We start from the raw sequence: 24,262 nt of genomic DNA, 5'->3' as shown, positions 1-24,262 counted from the left end.
AAAAATATATAAATAAATAAATAATACTACCAAGCAACAGCTGGGGCTTGAACCCACAACCTTGTGGGGACCTGCTGACCAGAAAACCTATGCTTAACCCACTGAGCTATTAGATCTGTCTTGTGCAAGCAGTCAATAAGCCTGATGAACCAGCATGGCTTCTTTTCCATACTTCAACACTATGTAACATATTAAAAATATGCCAAACAAGTTTAAAAAAAGACAAATAAATGAAGCAATCTTTTAAACAGGTCTCTCTAATTAACAAATCGATTTACAGTTTAATAGCACAAAGTAGACAAACTATTATATAAAAAAAAATAATAATAATAATACCATGCCAAAGCTGGGGCTTGAACCCATAACCTTGTGGGGACCTGCTGATCAGTAAACCTATGCTTTACCCACTGAGCTATTAGATCTGTCTTGTGCAAGCAGTCTATGAGCCTAATTAACCAGCATGGCTTGTATTCCATACTTCAACACTATGTAACTCATATTAAAAGTGGGCCAAACAAGTAAAAAAAAAAAAAAAGACAAATAAATGCAGCAATCTTTTAAACAGGTCTCTCTAATTAACAAATCGATTTACAGTTTAATAGCACAAAGTAGACAAACTATTATATTAAAAAATAAAAAATAAAAAATACTACCAACCAAAAGCTGGGGCTTGAACCCACAACCTTGTGGGGACCTGCTGACCAGTAAACCTATGCTTAACCCACTGAGCTATTAGATCTGTCTTGTGCAAACAGTCAATAAGCCTAATGAACCAGCATGGCTTCTTTTCCATACTTCAACACTATGTAACATATTAAAAGTAGGCCAAACAAGTTTAAAAAAGGACAAATAAATGAAGCAATCTTTTAAACAGGTCTCTCTAATTAACAAATCGATTTACAGTTTAATATCACAAAGTAGACAAACTATTATATTAAAAAAAATAAATAAATAAAAAGAAAATACTACCAAGCAAAAGTTGGGGCTTGAACCCACAACCTTGTGGGGTCCTACTGACCAGTAAACCTATGCTTAACCCACTGAGCTCCTAGATCTGTCATGTGCAAGCAGTCAATAAGCCTAATGAACCAGCATGGCTTGTTTTCCATACTTTAACACTATGTAACTCATATTAAAAGTGGGCCAAAAAAGTAAAAAAAAAAAAAAAAAAAGACAAATAAATGAAGCAATCTTTTAAACAGGTCTCTCTAATTAACAAATCGATTTACAGTTTAATAGCACAAAGTAGACAAACTATTATATTTTAAAAAATAAATAAATAAATACGACCAAGCAAAAGCTGGGGCTTGAACCCACAACCTTGTGGGGACCTGCTGACCAGTAAACCTATGCTTTACCCACTGAGCTATTAGATCTGTCTTGTGCAAGCAGTCAATAAGCCTAATGAACCAGCATGGCTTGTTTTCCATACTTCAACACTATGTAACTCATATTAAAAGTGGGCCAAACAAGATTAAAAAAGGACAAATAAATGAAGCAATCTTTTAAACAGGTCTCTCTAATTAACAAATTGATTTACAGTTTAATATCACAAAGTAGACAAACTATTATATTAAAAAATAAATAAATACTACCAAGCAAAAGCTGGGGCTTGAACCCACAACTTTGTGGGGACCTGCTGACCAGTAAACCTATGCTTAACCCACTGAGCTATTAGATCTGTTTTGTGCAAGCAGTCAATAAGCCTAATGAACCAGCATGGCTTGTTTTCCATACTTCAACACTATGTAACTCATATTAAAAGTAGGCCAAACAAGTTTAAAAAAGGACAAATAAATGAAGCAATCTTTTAAACAGGTCTCTCGAATTAACAAATCGATTAACAGTTTAATATCACAAAGTAGACAAACTATTATATAAAATAAAAATATATAAATAAATAAATAATACTACCAAGCAACAGCTGGGGCTTGAACCCACAACCTTGTGGGGACCTGCTGACCAGAAAACCTATGCTTAACCCACTGAGCTATTAGATCTGTCTTGTGCAAGCAGTCAATAAGCCTGATGAACCAGCATGGCTTCTTTTCCATACTTCAACACTATGTAACATATTAAAAATAGGCCAAACAAGTTTAAAAAAAGACAAATAAATGAAGCAATCTTTTGAACAGGTCTCTCTAATTAACAAATCGATTTACAGTTTAATAGCACAAAGTAGACAAACTATTATATAAAAAAAAAAAATAATAATAATACCATGCCAAAGCTGGGGCTTGAACCCATAACCTTGTGGGGACCTGCTGATCAGTAAACCTATGCTTTACCCACTGAGCTATTAGATCTGTCTTGTGCAAGCAGTCTATGAGCCTAATTAACCAGCATGGCTTGTTTTCCATACTTCAACACTATGTAACTCATATTAAAAGTGGGCCAAACAAGTAAAAAAAAAAAAAAAAAGACAAATAAATGCAGCAATCTTTTAAACAGGTCTCTCTAATTAACAAATCGATTTACAGTTTAATAGCACAAAGTAGACAAACTATTATATTAAAAAATAAAAAATAAAAAAATACTACCAAACAAAAGCTAGGGCTTGAACCCACAACCTTGTGGGGACCTGCTGACCAGTAAACCTATGCTTAACCCACTGAGCTATTAGATCTGTCTTGTGCAAGCAGTCAATAAGCCTAATGAACCAGCATGGCTTGTTTTCCATACTTCAACACTATGTAACTCATATTAAAAGTAGGCCAAACAAGTTTAAAAAAGGACAAATAAATGAAGCAATCTTTTAAACAGGTCTCTCGAATTAACAAATCGATTAACAGTTTAATATCACAAAGTAGACAAACTATTATATAAAAGAAAAATATATAAATAAATAAATAATACTACCAAGCATCAGCTGGGGCTTGAACCCACAACCTTGTGGGGACCTGCTGACCAGTAAAACTATGCTTAACCCACTGAGCTATTAGATCTGTCTTCTGCAAGCAGTCAATAAGCCTGATGAACCAGCATGGCTTCTTTTCCATAATTCAACACTATGTAACTTATATTAAAAATAGGCCAAACAAGTTTAAAAAAAGACAAATAAACGAAGCAATCTTTTAAACAGGTCTCTCTAATTAACAAATCGATTTACAGTTTAATAGCACAAAGTAGACAAACTATTATATAAAAAAAAAAATATTAATAATAATACTACCAAGCAAAAGCTGGGGCTTGAACCCACAACCTTGTGGGGACCTGCTGAGCAGTAAACCTATGCTTAACCAACTGAGCTATTAGATCTGTCTTGTGCAAGCAGTCAATAAGCCTAATGAACCAGCATGGATTCTTTTCCATACTTCAACACTATGTAACTCATATTAAAAGTGGGCCAAACAAGTAAAAAAAAAAAAAAAGACAAATAAATGCAGCAATCTTTTAAACAGGTCTCTCTAATTAACAAATCGATTTACAGTTTAATAGCACAAAGTAGACAAACTATTATATTAAAAAATAAAAAATAAAAAATACTACCAACCAAAAGCTGGGGCTTGAACCCACAACCTTGTGGGGACCTGCTGACCAGTAAACCTATGCTTTACCCACTGAGCTATAAGATCTGTCTTGTGCAAGCAATCAATAAGCCTAATGAACCAGCATTACTTGTTTTCCATACTTTAACACTATGTAACTCATTAAAAGTGGGCCAAAAAAGTAAAAAAAAAAAAAAAGACAAATAAATGAAGCAATCTTTTAAACAGGTCTCTCTAATTAACAAATTGATTAACAGTTTAATATCACAAAGTAGACAAACTATTATATTTAAAAAAAAAATAATCTTACCATGCCAATGCTTGAACCCACAACCTTGTGGGGACCTGCTGACCAGTAAACCTATGCTTAACCCACTGAGCTATTAGATCTGTCTTGTGCAAACAGTCAATAAGCCTAATGAACCAGCATGGCTTCTTTTCCATACTTCAACACTATGTAACTCATATTAAAAGTAGGCCAAACAAGTTTAAAAAAGGACAAATAAATGAAGCAATCTTTTAAACAGGTCTCTCTAATTAACAAATCGATTTACAGTTTAATATCACAAAGTAGACAAACTATTATATTAAAAAAAATAAATAAATAAAAAGAAAATACTACCAAGCAAAAGTTGGGGCTTGAACCCACAACCTTGTGGGGTCCTACTGACCAGTAAACCTATGCTTAACCCACTGAGCTCCTAGATCTGTCATGTGCAAGCAGTCAATAAGCCTAATGAACCAGCATGGCTTGTTTTCCATACTTTAACACTATGTAACTCATATTAAAAGTGGGCCAAAAAAGTAAAAAAAAAAAAAAAAAAAGACAAATAAATGAAGCAATCTTTTAAACAGGTCTCTCTAATTAACAAATCGATTTACAGTTTAATAGCACAAAGTAGACAAACTATTATATTTTAAAAAATAAATAAATAAATACGACCAAGCAAAAGCTGGGGCTTGAACCCACAACCTTGTGGGGACCTGCTGACCAGTAAACCTATGCTTTACCCACTGAGCTATTAGATCTGTCTTGTGCAAGCAGTCAATAAGCTTAATGAACCAGCATGGCTTGTTTTCCATACTTCAACACTATGTAACTCATATTAAAAGTGGGCCAAACAAGATTAAAAAAGGACAAATAAATGAAGCAATCTTTTAAACAGGTCTCTCTAATTAACAAATTGATTTACAGTTTAATATCACAAAGTAGACAAACTATTATATTAAAAAATAAATAAATACTACCAAGCAAAAGCTGGGGCTTGAACCCACAACCTTGTGGGGACCTGCTGACCAGTAAACCTATGCTTAACCCACTGAGCTATTAGATCTGTTTTGTGCAAGCAGTCAATAAGCCTAATGAACCAGCATGGCTTGTTTTCCATACTTCAACACTATGTAACTCATATTAAAAGTAGGCCAAACAAGTTTAAAAAAGGACAAATAAATGAAGCAATCTTTTAAACAGGTCTCTCGAATTAACAAATCGATTAACAGTTTAATATCACAAAGTAGACAAACTATTATATAAAATAAAAATATATAAATAAATAAATAATACTACCAAGCAACAGCTGGGGCTTGAACCCACAACCTTGTGGGGACCTGCTGACCAGAAAACCTATGCTTAACCCACTGAGCTATTAGATCTGTCTTGTGCAAGCAGTCAATAAGCCTGATGAACCAGCATGGCTTCTTTTCCATACTTCAACACTATGTAACATATTAAAAATAGGCCAAACAAGTTTAAAAAAAGACAAATAAATGAAGCAATCTTTTGAACAGGTCTCTCTAATTAACAAATCGATTTACAGTTTAATAGCACAAAGTAGACAAACTATTATATAAAAAAAAAAAATAATAATAATACCATGCCAAAGCTGGGGCTTGAACCCATAACCTTGTGGGGACCTGCTGATCAGTAAACCTATGCTTTACCCACTGAGCTATTAGATCTGTCTTGTGCAAGCAGTCTATGAGCCTAATTAACCAGCATGGCTTGTTTTCCATACTTCAACACTATGTAACTCATATTAAAAGTGGGCCAAACAAGTAAAAAAAAAAAAAAAAAGACAAATAAATGCAGCAATCTTTTAAACAGGTCTCTCTAATTAACAAATCGATTTACAGTTTAATAGCACAAAGTAGACAAACTATTATATTAAAATATAAAAAATAAAAAAATACTACCAAACAAAAGCTGGGGCTTGAACCCACAACCTTGTGGGGACCTGCTGACCAGTAAACCTATGCTTAACCCACTGAGCTATTAGATCTGTCTTGTGCAAGCAGTCAATAAGCCTAATGAACCAGCATGGCTTGTTTTCCATACTTCAACACTATGTAACATATTAAAAGTAGGCCAAACAAGTTTAAAAAAGGACAAATAAATGAAGCAATCTTTTAAACAGGTCTCTCGAATTAACAAATCGATTAACAGTTTAATATCACAAAGTAGACAAACTATTATATAAAATAAAAATATATAAATAAATAAATAATACTACCAAGCAACAGCTGGGGCTTGAACCCACAACCTTGTGGGGACCTGCTGACCAGAAAACCTATGCTTAACCCACTGAGCTATTAGATCTGTCTTGTGGAAGCAGTCAATAAGCCTGATGAACCAGCATGGCTTCTTTTCCATACTTCAACACTATGTAACATATTAAAAATAGGCCAAACAAGTTTAAAAAAAGACAAATAAATGAAGCAATCTTTTGAACAGGTCTCTCTAATTAACAAATCGATTTACAGTTTAATAGCACAAAGTAGACAAACTATTATATATAAAAAAAAAATAATAATAATACCATGCCAAAGCTGGGGCTTGAACCCATAACCTTGTGGGGACCTGCTGATCAGTAAACCTATGCTTTACCCACTGAGCTATTAGATCTGTCTTTTGCAAGCAGTCTATGAGCCTAATTAACCAGCATGGCTTGTTTTCCATACTTCAACACTATGTAACTCATATTAAAAGTGGGCCAAACAAGTAAAAAAAAAAAAAAAAAGACAAATAAATGCAGCAATCTTTTAAACAGGTCTCTCTAATTAACAAATCGATTTACAGTTTAATAGCACAAAGTAGACAAACTATTATATTAAAAAATAAAAAATAAAAAAATACTACCAAACAAAAGCTGGGGCTTGAACCCACAACCTTGTGGGGACCTGCTGACCAGTAAACCTATGCTTAACCCACTGAGCTATTAGATCTGTCTTGTGCAAGCAGTCAATAAGCCTAATGAACCAGCATGGCTTGTTTTCCATACTTCAACACTATGTAACTCATATTAAAACTAGGCCAAACAAGTTTAAAAAAGGACAAATAAATGAAGCAATCTTTTAAACAGGTCTCTCGAATTAACAAATCGATTAACAGTTTAATATCACAAAGTAGACAAACTATTATATAAAATAAAAATATATAAATAAATAAATAATACTACCAAGCATCAGCTGGGGCTTGAACCCACAACCTTGTGGGGACCTGCTGACCAGTAAAACTATGCTTAACCCACTGAGCTATTAGATCTGTCTTGTGCAAGCAGTCAATAAGCCTGATGAACCAGCATGGCTTCTTTTCCATAATTCAACACTATGTAACTTATATTAAAAATAGGCCAAACAAGTTTAAAAAAAGACAAATAAATGAAGCAATCTTTTAAACAGGTCTCTCTAATTAACAAATCGATTTACAGTTTAATAGCACAAAGTAGACAAACTATTATATAAAAAAAAAAATATTAATAATAATACTACCAAGCAAAAGCTGGGGCTTGAACCCACAACCTTGTGGGGACCTGCTGAGCAGTAAACCTATGCTTAACCAACTGAGCTATTAGATCTGTCTTGTGCAAGCAGTCAATAAGCCTAATGAACCAGCATGGATTCTTTTCCATACTTCAACACTATGTAACTCATATTAAAAGTGGGCCAAACAAGTAAAAAAAAAAAAAAAGACAAATAAATGCAGCAATCTTTTAAACAGGTCTCTCTAATTAACAAATCGATTTACAGTTTAATAGCACAAAGTAGACAAACTATTATATTAAAAAATAAAAAATAAAAAATACTACCAACCAAAAGCTGGGGCTTGAACCCACAACCTTGTGGGGACCTGCTGACCAGTAAACCTATGCTTTACCCACTGAGCTATAAGATCTGTCTTGTGCAAGCAGTCAATAAGCCTAATGAACCAGCATGGCTTCTTTTCCATACTTCAACACTATGTAACATATTAAAAGTAGGACAAACAAGTTTAAAAAAAGGACAAATAAATGAAGCAATCTTTTAAACAGGTCTCTCTAATTAACAAATCGATTTACAGTTTAATATCACAAAGTAGACAAACTATTATATTAAAAAAAAAAAAAAAAAAAAAAGAAAATACTACCAAGCAAAGGTTGGGGCTTGAACCTACAACCTTGTGGGGTCCTGCTGACCAGTAAACCTATGCTTAACCCACTGAGCTACTAGATCTGTCATGTGCAAGCAATCAATAAGCCTAATGAACCAGCATTGCTTGTTTTCCATACTTTAACACTATGTAACTCATTAAAAGTGGGCCAAAAAAGTAAAAAAAAAAAAAAAGACAAATAAATGAAGCAATCTTTTAAACAGGTCTCTCTAATTAACAAATTGATTAACAGTTTAATATCACAAAGTAGACAAACTATTATATTAAAAAAAAAAATAATCTTACCATGCCAATGCTTGAACCCACAACCTTGTGGGGACCTGCTGACCAGTAAACCTATGCTTTACCCACTAAGCTATTAGATCTGTCGTGTGCAAGCACTCAATAAGCCTAATGAACCAGCATGGCTTGTTTTCCATACTTCAACACTATGTAACTTATATTAAAAGTAGGACAAACAAGTTTAAAAAAAGGACAAATAAATGAAGCAATCTTTTAAACAGGTCTCTCTAATTAACAAATCGATTTACAGTTTAATATCACAAAGTAGACAAACTATTATATTAAAAAAAAATAAATAAATAAAAAGAAAATACTACCAAGCAAAAGTTGGGGCTTGAACCCACAACCTTGTGGGGTCCTGCTGTCCAGTAAACCTATGCTTAACCCACTGAGCTACTAGATCTGTCATGTGCAAGCAGTCAATAAACCTAATGAACCAGCATTGCTTGTTTTCCATACTTTAACACTATGTAACTCATATTAAAAGTAGGCCAAAAAAGTAAAAAAAAAAAAAAAAAAGACAAATAAATGAAGCAATCTTTTAAACAGGTCTCTCTAATTAACAAATCGATTTACAGATTAATAGCACAAAGTAGACAAACTATTATATTAAAAAATAAAAAATAAATAAATACTACCAAGCAAAAGCTGGGGCTTGAACCCACAACCTTGTGGGGACCTGCTGACCAGTAAACCTATGCTTAACCCAGTGAGCTATTAGATCTGTCTTGTGCAAGCAGTCAATAAGCCTAATGAACCAGCATGGCTTGTTTTCCATACTTCAACACTATGTAACTCATATTAAAAGTAGGCCAAACAAGTTTAAAAAAGGACAAATAAATGAAGCAATCTTTTAAACAGGTCTCTCTAATTAACAAATCGATTTACAGTTTAATATCACAAAGTAGACAAACTATTATATTTAAAAAAATAAATAAATAAAAAGAAAATACTACCAAGCAAAAGTTGGGGCTTGAACCCACAACCTTGTGGGGTCCTACTGACCAGTAAACCTATGCTTAACCCACTGAGCTACTAGATCTGTCATGTGCAAGCAGTCAATAAGCCTAATGAACCAGCATGGCTTGTTTTCCATACTTTAACACTATGTAACTCATATTAAAAGTGGGCCAAAAAAGTAAAAAAAAAAAAAAAAAAAGACAAATAAATGAAGCAATCTTTTAAACAGGTCTCTCTAATTAACAAATCGATTTACAGTTTAATAGCACAAAGTAGACAAACTATTATATTTTAAAAAATAAATAAATAAATACGACCAAGCAAAAGCTGGGGCTTGAACCCACAACCTTGTGGGGACCTGCTGACTAGTAAACCTATGCTTTACCCACTGAGCTATTAGATCTGTCTTGTGCAAGCAGTCAATAAGCCTAATGAACCAGCATGGCTTGTTTTCCATACTTCAACACTATGTAACTCATATTAAAAGTGGGCCAAACAAGATTAAAAAAGGACAAATAAATGAAGCAATCTTTTAAACAGGTCTCTCTAATTAACAAATTGATTTACAGTTTAATATCACAAAGTAGACAAACTATTATATTAAAAAATAAATAAATACTACCAAGCAAAAGCTGGGGCTTGAACCCACAACCTTGTGGGGACCTGCTGACCAGTAAACCTATGCTTAACCCACTGAGCTATTAGATCTGTTTTGTGCAAGCAGTCAATAAGCCTAATGAACCAGCATGGCTTGTTTTCCATACTTCAACACTATGTAACTCATATTAAAAGTAGGCCAAACAAGTTTAAAAAAGGACAAATAAATGAAGCAATCTTTTAAACAGGTCTCTCGAATTAACAAATCGATTAACAGTTTAATATCACAAAGTAGACAAACTATTATATAAAATAAAAATATATAAATAAATAAATAATACTACCAAGCAACAGCTGGGGCTTGAACCCACAACCTTGTGGGGACCTGCTGACCAGAAAACCTATGCTTAACCCACTGAGCTATTAGATCTGTCTTGTGCAAGCAGTCAATAAGCCTGATGAACCAGCATGGCTTCTTTTCCATACTTCAACACTATGTAACATATTAAAAATAGGCCAAACAAGTTTAAAAAAAGACAAATAAATGAAGCAATCTTTTGAACAGGTCTCTCTAATTAACAAATCGATTTACAGTTTAATGTCACAAAGTAGACAAACTATTATATTAAAAAAAAAAAAGAAAAAATAAAAAGAAAATACTACCAAGCAAAAGTTGGGGCTTGAACCCACAACCTTGTGGGGTCCTGCGGACCAGTAAACCTATGCTTAACCCACTGAGCTACTAGATCTTTCATGTGCAAGCAGTCAATAAGCCTAATGAACCAGCATAGCTTCTTTTCCATACTTCAACACTATGTAACATATTAAAAGTAGGCCAAACAAGTTTTTAAAAAAAGACAAATAAATGAAGCAATCTTTTAAACAGGTCTCTCTAATTAACAAATTGATTTACAGTTTAATATCACAAAGTAAACAAACTATTATATTAAAAAAAAAATAAATACTACCAAGCAAAAGCGGGGGCTTGAACCCACAACCTTGTGGGGACCTGCTGACCAGTAAACCTACGCTTTACCCACTGAGCTATAAGATCTGTCTTGTGCAAGCAGTCAATAAGCCTAATGAACCAGCATGGCTTCTTTTCCATACTTCAACACTATGTAACATATTAAAAGTAGGACAAACAAGTTTAAAAAAAGGACAAATAAATGAAGCAATCTTTTAAACAGGTCTCTCTAATTAACAAATCGATTTACAGTTTAATATCACAAAGTAGACAAACTATTATATTAAAAAAAAAAAAAATCCTACCATGCCAAAGCTGGGGCTTGAACCCACAACCTTGTGGGGACCTGCCGACCAGTAAACCTATGCTTTACCCACTGAGCTATTAGATCTGTCTTGTGCAAGCAGTCAATAAGCCTAATGAACCAGCATGGCTTCTTTTCCATACTTCAACACTATGTAACTTATAATTAAAGTAGGCCAAACAAGTTTAAAAAAAGACAAATAAATGAAGCAATCTTTTAAACAGGTCTCTCTAATTAACAAATCGATTTACAGTTTAATATCACAAAGTAGACAAACTATTATATAAAAAAAAAATAATAATAATAATACCATGTCAAAGCTGGGGCTTAAACCCATAACCTTGTGGGGACCTGCCGACCAGTAAACCTATGCTTTACCCACTGAGCTATTAGATCTGTGTTGTGCAAGCAGTCAATAAGCCTAATGAACCAGCATAGCTTCTTTTCCATACTTCAACACTATGTAACATATTAAAAGTGGGCCAAACAAGTAAAAAAAAAAAAAAAAGGACAAATAAATGAAGCAATCTTTTAAACAGGTGTCTCTAATTAACAAATCGATTTACAGTTTAATATCACAAAGTAGACAAACTATTATATTAAAAAAAATAAATAAATAAAAAGAAAATACTACCAAGCAAAAGATGGGGCTTGAACCCACAACCTTGTGGGGTCCTACTGACCAGTAAACCTATGCTTAACCCACTGAGCTACTAGAACTGTCATGTGCAAGCAGTCAATAAGCCTAATGAACCAGCATTGCTTGTTTTCAATACTTTAACACTATGTAACTCATATTAAAAGTAGGCCAAAAAAGTAAAAAAAAAAAAAAAAGACAAATAAATGAAGCAATCTTTTAAACAGGTCTCTCTAATTAACAAATCGATTTACAGATTAATAGCACAAAGTAGACAAACTATTATATAAAAAAAAAATAATAATAATAATACCATGTCAAAGCTGTGGCTTGAACCCATAACCTTGTGGGGACCTGCTGACCAGTAAACCTATGCTTTACCCACTGAGCTATTAGATCTGTCTTGTGCAAGCAGTCAATAAGCCTAATGAACCAGCATGGCTTGTTTTCCATACTTCAACACTATGTAACATATTAAAAGTAGGCCAAACAAGTTTTAAAAAAAGACAAATAAATGAAGCAATCTTTTAAACAGGTCTCTCTAATTAACAAATCGATTTACAGTTTAATTGCACAAAGTAGACAAACTATTATATTAAAAAAATAAATAAATAAATAAATACTACCAAGCAAAAGCTGGGGCTTGAACCCACAACCTTGTGGGGACCTGCTGACAAGTAAACCTATGCTTAACCAACTGAGCTATTAGATCTGTCTTGTGCAAGAAGTCAATAAGCCTAATGAACCAGCATGGCTGTTTTCCATACTTCAACACTATGTAACTCATATTAAAAGTGGGCCAAACAAGTTTAAAAAAAGACAAATAAATGAAGCAATCTTTTAAACAGGTCTCTCTAATTAACAAATTGATTTACAGTTTAATATCACAAAGTAGACAAACTATTATATAAAAAAAAAAAATAATAATAATACCATGCCAAAGCTGGGGCTTGAACCCATAACCTTGTGGGGACCTGCTGATCAGTAAACCTATGCTTTACCCACTGAGCTATTAGATCTGTCTTGTGCAAGCAGTCTATGAGCCTAATTAACCAGCATGGCTTGTTTCCCATACTTCAACACTATGTAACTCATATTAAAAGTGGGCCAAACAAGTAAAAAAAAAAAAAAAAAGACAAATAAATGCAGCAATCTTTTAAACAGGTCTCTCTAATTAACAAATCGATTTACAGTTTAATAGCACAAAGTAGACAAACTATTATATAAAAAAAAAATAATAATAATACCATGTCAAAGCTGGGGCTTGAACCCATAACCTTGTGGGGACCTGCTGACAAGTAAACCTATGCTTTACCCACTGAGCTATTAGATCTGTCTTGTGCAAGCAGTCAATAAGCCTAATAAACCAGCATAGCTTCTTTTCCATACTTCAACACTATGTAACATATTAAAAGTAGGCCAAACAAGTTTTAAAAAAAGACAAATAAATGAAGCAATCTTTTAAACAGGTCTCTCTAATTAACAAATCGATTTACAGTTTAATTGCACAAAGTAGACAAACTATTATATTAAAAAAAAAAATAAATAAATAAATACTACCAAGCAAAAGCTGGGGCTTGAACCCACAACCTTGTGGGGACCTGCTGACCAGTAAACCTATGCTTAACCCACTGAGCTATTAGATCTGTCTTGTGCAAGCAGTCAAGAAGCCTAATGAACCAGCATGGCTTGTTTTCCATACTTCAACACTATGTAACTCATATTAAAAGTGGGCCAAACAAGTTTAAAAAAGGACAAATAAATGAAGCAATCTTTTAAACAGGTCTCTCTAATTAACAAATTGATTTACAGTTTAATATCACAAAGTAGACAAACTATTATATTAAAAAATAAATAAATCCTACCAAGCAAAAGCTGGGGCTTGAACCCACAACCTTGTGGGGACCTGCTGACCAGTAAACCTATGCTTAACCCACTGAGCTATTAGATCTGTCTTGTGCAAGCAGTCAATAAGCCTAATGAACCAGCATAGCTTCTTTTACATACTTCAACACTATAAAACATATTAAAAGTAGGGCAAATAAGTTTTAAAAAAGACAAATAAATGAAGCAATCTTTTAAACAGGTCTCTCTAATTAACAAATCGATTTACAGTTTAATATCACAAAGTAGACAAACTATTATATTAAAAAAAAATAAATAAAAAATAAAAAGAAAATACTACCAAGCAAAAGTTGGGGCTTGAACCCACAACCTTGTGGGGTCCTGCGGACCAGTAAACCTATGCTTAACCCACTGAGCTACTAGATCTTTCATGTGCAAGCAGTCAATAAGCCTAATGAACCAGCATAGCTTCTTTTCCATACTTCAACACTATGTAACATATTAAAAGTAGGCCAAACAAGTTTTTAAAAAAAGACAAATAAATGAAGCAATCTTTTAAACAGGTCTCTCTAATTAACAAATTGATTTACAGTTTAATATCACAAAGTAAACAAACTATTATATTAAAAAATAAATAAATACTACCAAGCAAAAGCGGGGGCTTGAACCCACAACCTTGTGGGGACCTGCTGACCAGTAAACCTACGCTTTACCCACTGAGCTATAAGATCTGTCTTGTGCAAGCAGTCAATAAGCCTAATGAACCAGCATGGCTTCTTTTCCATACTTCAACACTATGTAACATATTAAAAGTAGGACAAACAAGTTTAAAAAAAGGACAAATAAATGAAGCAATCTTTTAAACAGGTCTCTCTAATTAACAAATCGATTTACAGTTTAATATCACAAAGTAGACAAACTATTATATTAAAAAAAAAAAAAATCCTACCATGCCAAAGCTGGGGCTTGAACCCACAACCTTGTGGGGACCTGCCGACCAGTAAACCTATGCTTTACCCACTGAGCTATTAGATCTGTCTTGTGCAAGCAGTCAATAAGCCTAATGAACCAGCATGGCTTCTTTTCCATACTTCAACACTATGTAACTTATAATAAAAGTAGGCCAAACAAGTTTAAAAAAAGACAAATAAATGAAGCAATCTTTTAAACAGGTCTCTCTAATTAACAAATCGATTTACAGTTTAATATCACAAAGTAGACAAACTATTATATAAAAAAAAAATAATAATAATAATACCATGTCAAAGCTGGGGCTTAAACCCATAACCTTGTGGGGACCTGCCGACCAGTAAACCTATGCTTTACCCACTGAGCTATTAGATCTGTGTTGTGCAAGCAGTCAATAAGCCTAATGAACCAGCATAGCTTCTTTTCCATACTTCAACACTATGTAACTCATATTAAAAGTGGGCAAAACAAGTAAAAAAAAAAAAAAAAGGACAAATAAATGAAGCAATCTTTTAAACAGGTCTCTCTAATTAACAAATCGATTTACAGTTTAATATCACAAAGTAGACAAACTATTATATTAAAAAAAATAAATAAATAAAAAGAAAATACTACCAAGCAAAAGATGGGGCTTGAACCCACAACCTTGTGGGGTCCTACTGACCAGTAAACCGATGCTTAACCCACTGAGCTACTAGAACTGTCATGTGCAAGCAGTCAATAAGCCTAATGAACCAGCATTGCTTGTTTTCAATACTTTAACACTATGTAACTCATTAAAAGTAGGCCAAAAAAGTAAAAAAAAAAAAAAAAGACAAATAAATGAAGCAATCTTTTAAACAGGTCTCTCTAATTAACAAATCGATTTACAGATTAATAGCACAAAGTAGACAAACTATTATATAAAAAAAAAATAATAATAATAATACCATGTCAAAGCTGTGGCTTGAACCCATAACCTTGTGGGGACCTGCTGACCAGTAAACCTATGCTTTACCCACTGAGCTATTAGATCTGTCTTGTGCAAGCAGTCAATAAGCCTAATAAACCAGCATAGCTTATTTTCCATACTTCAACACTATGTAACATATTAAAAGTAGGCCAAACAAGTTTTAAAAAAAGACAAATAAATGAAGCAATCTTTTAAACAGGTCTCTCTAATTAACAAATCGATTTACAGTTTAATTGCACAAAGTAGACAAACTATTATATTAAAAAAATAAATAAATAAATAAATACTACCAAGCAAAAGCTGGGGCTTGAACCCACAACCTTGTGGGGACCTGCTGACAAGTAAACCTATGCTTAACCAACTGAGCTATTAGATCTGTCTTGTGCAAGAAGTCAATAAGCCTAATGAACCAGCATGGCTGTTTTCCATACTTCAACACTATGTAACTCATATTAAAAGTGGGCCAAACAAGTTTAAAAAAAGACAAATAAATGAAGCAATCTTTTAAACAGGTCTCTCTAATTAACAAATTGATTTACAGTTTAATATCACAAAGTAGACAAACTATTATATATTAAAAAAAAATAATAATAATACCATGCCAAAGCTGGGGCTTGAACCCATAACCTTGTGGGGACCTGCTGATCAGTAAACCTATGCTTTACCCACTGAGCTATTAGATCTGTCTTGTGCAAGCAGTCTATGAGCCTAATTAACCAGCATGGCTTGTTTCCCATACTTCAACACTATGTAACTCATATTAAAAGTGGGCCAAACAAGTAAAAAAAAAAAAAAAAAGACAAATAAATGCAGCAATCTTTTAAACAGGTCTCTCTAATTAACAAATCGATTTACAGTTTAATAGCACAAAGTAGACAAACTATTATATTAAAAAATAAAAAATAAAAAAATACTACCAAACAAAAGCTGGGGCTTGAACCCACAACCTTGTGGGGACCTGCTGACCAGTAAACCTATGCTTAACCCACTGAGCTATTAGATCTGTCTTGTGCAAGCAGTCAATAAGCCTAATGAACCAGCATGGCTTGTTTTCCATACTTCAACACTATGTAACTCATATTAAAAGTAGGCCAAACAAGTTTAAAAAAGGACAAATAAATGAAGCAATCTTTTAAACAGGTCTCTCGAATTAACAAATCGATTAACAGTTTAATATCACAAAGTAGACAAACTATTATATAAAATAAAAATATATAAATAAATAAATAATACTACCAAGCATCAGCTGGGGCTTGAACCAACAACCTTGTGGGGACCTGCTGACCAGTAAACCTACGCTTAACCCACTGAGCTATTAGATCTGTCTTGTGCAAGCAGTCAATAAGCCTGATGAACCAGCATGGCTTCTTTTCCATACTTCAACACTATGTAACTTATATTAAAAATAGGCCAAACAAGTTTAAAAAAAGACAAATAAATGCAGCAATCTTTTAAACAGGTCTCTCTAATTAACAAATCGATTTACAGTTTAATAGCACAAAGTAGACAAACTATTATATAAAAAAAAAAATATTAATAATAATACTACCAAGCAAAAGCTGGGGCTTGAACCCACAACCTTGTGGGGACCTGCTGACCAGTAAACCTATGCTTAACCAACTGAGCTATTAGATCTGTCTTGTGCAAGCAGTCAATAAGCCTGATGAACCAGCATGGATTCTTTTCCATACTTCAACACTATGTAACTCATATTAAAAGTGGGCCAAACAAGTAAAAAAAAAAAAAAAGACAAATAAATGCAGCAATCTTTTAAACAGGTCTCTCTAATTAACAAATCGATTTACAGTTTAATAGCACAAAGTAGACAAACTATTATATTAAAAAATAAAAAATACTACCAACCAAAAGCTGGGGCTTGAACCCACAACCTTGTGGGGACCTGCTGACCAGTAAACCTATGCTTAACCCACTGAGCTATTAGATCTGTCTTGTGCAAGCAGTCAATAAGCCTAATGAACCAGCATGGCTTGTTTTCCATACTTCAACACTATGTAACTCATATTAAAAGTAGGCCAAACAAGTTTAAAAAAGGACAAATAAATGAAGCAATCTTTTAAACAGGTCTCTCTAATTAACAAATCGATTTACAGTTTAATATCACAAAGTAGACAAACTATTATATTAAAAAATAAATAAATACTACCAAGCAAAAGCAGGGGCTTGAACCCACAACCTTGTGGGGACCTGCTGACCAGTAAACCTATGCTTAACACACTGAGCTACTAGATCTTTCATGTGCAAGCAGTCAATAAGCCTAATGAACCAGCATAGCTTCTTTTCCATACTTCAACACTATGTAACATATTAAAAGTAGGCCAAACAAGTTTTTAAAAAAAGACAAATAAATGAAGCAATCTTTTCAACAGGTCTCTCTAATTAACAAATTGATTTACAGTTTAATATCACAAAGTAGACAAACTATTATATTAAAAAATAAATAAATCCTACCAAGCAAAAGCTGGGGCTTGAACCCACAACCTTGTGGGGACCTGCTGACCAGTAAACCTATGCTTAACCCACTGAGCTATTAGATCTGTCTTGTGCAAGCAGTCAATAAGCCTAATGAACCAGCATAGCTTCTTTTCCATACTTCAACACTATGTAACATATTAAAAGTAGGGCAAATAAGTTTTAAAAAAGACAAATAAATGAAGCAATCTTTTAAACAGGTCTCTCTAATTAACAAATCGATTTAAAGTTTAATATCACAAAGTAGACAAACTATTATATTAAAAAAAAAAAAAGAAAAAGAAAAAGAAAATACTACCAAGCAAAAGTTGGGGCTTGAACCCACAACCTTGTGGGGTCCTGCGGACCAGTAAACCTATGCTTAACCCACTGAGCTACTAGATCTTTCATGTGCAAGCAGTCAATAAGCCTAATGAACCAGCATAGCTTCTTTTCCATACTTCAACACTATGTAACATATTAAAAGTAGGCCAAACAAGTTTTTAAAAAAAGACAAATAAATGAAGCAATCTTTTAAACAGGTCTCTCTAATTAACAAATTGATTTACAGTTTAATATCACAAAGTAAACAAACTATTATATTAAAAAATAAATAAATACTACCAAGCAAAAGCGGGGGCTTGAACCCACAACCTTGTGGGGACCTGCTGACCAGTAAACCTACGCTTTACCCACTGAGCTATAAGATCTGTCTTGTGCAAGCAGTCAATAAGCCTAATGAACCAGCATGGCTTCTTTTCCATACTTCAACACTATGTAACATATTAAAAGTAGGACAAACAAGTTTAAAAAAAGGACAAATAAATGAAGCAATCTTTTAAACAGGTCTCTCTAATTAACAAATCGATTTACAGTTTAATATCACAAAGTAGACAAACTATTATATTAAAAAAAAAAAAAATCCTACCATGCCAAAGCTGGGGCTTGAACCCACAACCTTGTGGGGACCTGCCGACCAGTAAACCTATGCTTTACCCACTGAGCTATTAGATCTGTCTTGTGCAAGCAGTCAATAAGCCTAATGAACCAGCATGGCTTCTTTTCCATACTTCAACACTATGTAACTTATAATAAAAGTAGGCCAAACAAGTTTAAAAAAAGACAAATAAATGAAGCAATCTTTTAAACAGGTCTCTTTAATTAACAAATCGATTTACAGTTTAATATCACAAAGTAGACAAACTATTATATAAAAAAAAAATAATAATAATAATACCATGTCAAAGCTGGGGCTTAAACCCATAACCTTGTGGGGACCTGCCGACCAGTAAACCTATGCTTTACCCACTGAGCTATTAGATCTGTGTTGTGCAACCAGTCAATAAGCCTAATGAACCAGCATCGCTTCTTTTCCATACTTCAACACTATGTAACTCATATTAAAAGTGGGCCAAACAAGTTTAAAAAAGGACAAATAAATGAAGCAATCTTTTAAACAGGTCTCTCTAATTAACAAATTGATTTACAGTTTAATATCACAAAGTAGACAAACTATTATATAAAAAAAAAAAATAATAATAATACCATGCCAAAGCTGGGGCTTGAACCCATAACCTTGTGGGGACCTGCTGATCAGTAAACCTATGCTTTACCCACTGAGCTATTAGATCTGTCTTGTGCAAGCAGTCTATGAGCCTAATTAACCAGCATGGCTTGTTTCCCATACTTCAACACTATGTAACTCATATTAAAAGTGGGCCAAACAAGTAAAAAAAAAAAAAAAAGACAAATAAATGCAGCAATCTTTTAAACAGGTCTCTCTAATTAACAAATCGATTTACAGTTTAATAGCACAAAGTAGACAAACTATTATATTAAAAAATAAAAAATAAAAAAATACTACCAAACAAAAGCTGGGGCTTGAACCCACAACCTTGTGGGGACCTGCTGACCAGTAAACCTACGCTTAACCCACTGAGCTATTAGATCTGTCTTGTGCAAGCAGTCAATAAGCCTAATGAACCAGCATGGCTTGTTTTCCATACTTCAACACTATGTAACTCATATTAAAAGTAGGCCAAACAAGTTTAAAAAAGGACAAATAAATGAAGCAATCTTTTAAACAGGTCTCTCGAATTAACAAATCGATTAACAGTTTAATATCACAAAGTAGACAAACTATTATATAAAATAAAAATATATAAATAAATAAATAATACTACCAAGCATCAGCTGGGGCTTGAACCCACAACCTTGTGGGGACCTGCTGACCAGTAAACCTACGCTTAACCCACTGAGCTATTAGATCTGTCTTGTGCAAGCAGTCAATAAGCCTGATGAACCAGCATGGCTTCTTTTCCATACTTCAACACTATGTAACTTATATTAAAAATAGGCCAAACAAGTTTAAAAAAAGACAAATAAATGAAGCAATCTTTTAAACAGGTCTCTCTAATTAACAAATCGATTTACAGTTTAATAGCACAAAGTAGACAAACTATTATATAAAAAAAAAAATATTAATAATAATACTACCAAGCAAAAGCTGGGGCTTGAACCCACAACCTTGTGGGGACCTGCTGACCAGTAAACCTATGCTTAACCAACTGAGCTATTAGATCTGTCTTGTGCAAGCAGTCAATAAGCCTGATGAACCAGCATGGATTCTTTTCCATACTTCAACACTATGTAACTCATATTAAAAGTGGGCCAAACAAGTAAAAAAAAAAAAAAAGACAAATAAATGCAGCAATCTTTTAAACAGGTCTCTCTAATTAACAAATCGATTTACAGTTTAATAGCACAAAGTAGATAAACTATTATATTAAAAAATAAAAAATAAAAAATACTACCAACCAAAAGCTGGGGCTTGAACCCACAACCTTGTGGGGACCTGCTGACCAGTAAACCTATGCTTAACCCACTGAGCTATTAGATCTGTCTTGTGCAAGCAGTCAATAAGCCTAATGAACCAGCATGGCTTGTTTTCCATACTTCAACACTATGTAACTCATATTAAAAGTAGGCCAAACAAGTTTAAAAAAGGACAAATAAATGAAGCAATCTTTTAAACAGGTCTCTCTAATTAACAAATCGATTTACAGTTTAATATCACAAAGTAGACAAACTATTATATTAAAAAATAAATAAATACTACCAAGCAAAAGCAGGGGCTTGAACCCACAACCTTGTGGGGACCTGCTGACCAGTAAACCTATGCTTAACACACTGAGCTACTAGATCTTTCATGTGCAAGCAGTCAATAAGCCTAATGAACCAGCATAGCTTCTTTTCCATACTTCAACACTATGTAACATATTAAAAGTAGGCCAAACAAGTTTTTAAAAAAAGACAAATAAATGAAGCAATCTTTTCAACAGGTCTCTCTAATTAACAAATTGATTTACAGTTTAATATCACAAAGTAGACAAACTATTATATTAAAAAATAAATAAATCCTACCAAGCAAAAGCTGGGGCTTGAACCCACAACCTTGTGGGGACCTGCTGACCAGTAAACCTATGCTTAACCCACTGAGCTATTAGATCTGTCTTGTGCAAGCAGTCAATAAGCCTAATGAACCAGCATAGCTTCTTTTCCATACTTCAACACTATGTAACATATTAAAAGTAGGGCAAATAAGTTTTAAAAAAGACAAATAAATGAAGCAATCTTTTAAACAGGTCTCTCTAATTAACAAATCGATTTACAGTTTAATATCACAAAGTAGACAAACTATTATATTAAAAAAAAAAAATAAAAAATAAAAAGAAAATACTACCAAGCAAAAGTTGGGGCTTGAACCCACAACCTTGTGGGGTCCTGCGGACCAGTAAACCTATGCTTAACCCACTGAGCTACTAGATCTTTCATGTGCAAGCAGTCAATAAGCCTAATGAACCAGCATAGCTTCTTTTCCATACTTCAACACTATGTAACATATTAAAAGTAGGCCAAACAAGTTTTTAAAAAAAGACAAATAAATGAAGCAATCTTTTAAACAGGTCTCTCTAATTAACAAATTGATTTACAGTTTAATATCACAAAGTAAACAAACTATTATATTAAAAAAAAAAAAAATACTACCAAGCAAAAGCGGGGGCTTGAACCCACAACCTTGTGGGGACCTGCTGACCAGTAAACCTACGCTTTACCCACTGAGCTATAAGATCTGTCTTGTGCAAGCAGTCAATAAGCCTAATGAACCAGCATGGCTTCTTTTCCATACTTCAACACTATGTAACATATTAAAAGTAGGACAAACAAGTTTAAAAAAAGGACAAATAAATGAAGCAATCTTTTAAACAGGTCTCTCTAATTAACAAATCGATTTACAGTTTAATATCACAAAGTAGACAAACTATTATATTAAAAAAAAAAAAAATCCTACCATGCCAAAGCTGGGGCTTGAACCCACAAGCTTGTGGGGACCTGCCGACCAGTAAACCTATGCTTTACCCACTGAGCTATTAGATCTGTCTTGTGCAAGCAGTCAATAAGCCTAATGAACCAGCATGGCTTCTTTTCCATACTTCAACACTATGTAACTTATAATTAAAGTAGGCCAAACAAGTTTAAAAAAAGACAAATAAATGAAGCAATCTTTTAAACAGGTCTCTCTAATTAACAAATCGATTTACAGTTTAATATCACAAAGTAGACAAACTATTATATAAAAAAAAAATAATAATAATAATACCATGTCAAAGCTGGGGCTTAAACCCATAACCTTGTGGGGACCTGCCGACCAGTAAACCTATGCTTTACCCACTGAGCTATTAGATCTGTGTTGTGCAAGCAGTCAATAAGCCTAATGAACCAGCATAGCTTCTTTTCCATACTTCAACACTATGTAACTCATATTAAAAGTGGGCCAAACAAGTAAAAAAAAAAAAAAAAGGACAAATAAATGAAGCAATCTTTTAAACAGGTGTCTCTAATTAACAAATCGATTTACAGTTTAATATCACAAAGTAGACAAACTATTATATTAAAAAAAATAAATAAATAAAAAGAAAATACTACCAAGCAAAAGATGGGGCTTGAACCCACAACCTTGTGGGGTCCTACTGACCAGTAAACCTATGCTTAACCCACTGAGCTACTAGAACTGTCATGTGCAAGCAGTCAATAAGCCTAATGAACCAGCATTGCTTGTTTTCAATACTTTAACACTATGTAACTCATATTAAAAGTAGGCCAAAAAAGTAAAAAAAAAAAAAAAAGACAAATAAATGAAGCAATCTTTTAAACAGGTCTCTCTAATTAACAAATCGATTTACAGATTAATAGCACAAAGTAGACAAACTATTATATAAAAAAAAAATAATAATAATAATACCATGTCAAAGCTGTGGCTTGAACCCATAACCTTGTGGGGACCTGCTGACCAGTAAACCTATGCTTTACCCACTGAGCTATTAGATCTGTCTTGTGCAAGCAGTCAATAAGCCTAATGAACCAGCATGGCTTGTTTTCCATACTTCAACACTATGTAACATATTAAAAGTAGGCCAAACAAGTTTTAAAAAAAGACAAATAAATGAAGCAATCTTTTAAACAGGTCTCTCTAATTAACAAATCGATTTACAGTTTAATTGCACAAAGTAGACAAACTATTATATTAAAAAAATAAATAAATAAATAAATACTACCAAGCAAAAGCTGGGGCTTGAACCCACAACCTTGTGGGGACCTGCTGACAAGTAAACCTATGCTTAACCAACTGAGCTATTAGATCTGTCTTGTGCAAGAAGTCAATAAGCCTAATGAACCAGCATGGCTGTTTTCCATACTTCAACACTATGTAACTCATATTAAAAGTGGGCCAAACAAGTTTAAAAAAAGACAAATAAATGAAGCAATCTTTTAAACAGGTCTCTCTAATTAACAAATTGATTTACAGTTTAATATCACAAAGTAGACAAACTATTATATAAAAAAAAAAAATAATAATAATACCATGCCAAAGCTGGGGCTTGAACCCATAACCTTGTGGGGACCTGCTGATCAGTAAACCTATGCTTTACCCACTGAGCTATTAGATCTGTCTTGTGCAAGCAGTCTATGAGCCTAATTAACCAGCATGGCTTGTTTCCCATACTTCAACACTATGTAACTCATATTAAAAGTGGGCCAAACAAGTAAAAAAAAAAAAAAAAAGACAAATAAATGCAGCAATCTTTTAAACAGGTCTCTCTAATTAACAAATCGATTTACAGTTTAATAGCACAAAGTAGACAAACTATTATATAAAAAAAAAATAATAATAATACCATGTCAAAGCTGGGGCTTGAACCCATAACCTTGTGGGGACCTGCTGACAAGTAAACCTATGCTTTACCCACTGAGCTATTAGATCTGTCTTGTGCAAGCAGTCAATAAGCCTAATAAACCAGCATAGCT

The sequence above is a fragment of the Silurus aristotelis genome (assembly GCF_946808225.1).
Source record: "Silurus aristotelis genome assembly, chromosome: 7".
In the NCBI taxonomy this organism is placed as follows: Eukaryota; Metazoa; Chordata; class Actinopteri; order Siluriformes; family Siluridae; genus Silurus; species Silurus aristotelis.
This window is presented reverse-complemented; position numbering follows the sequence as displayed.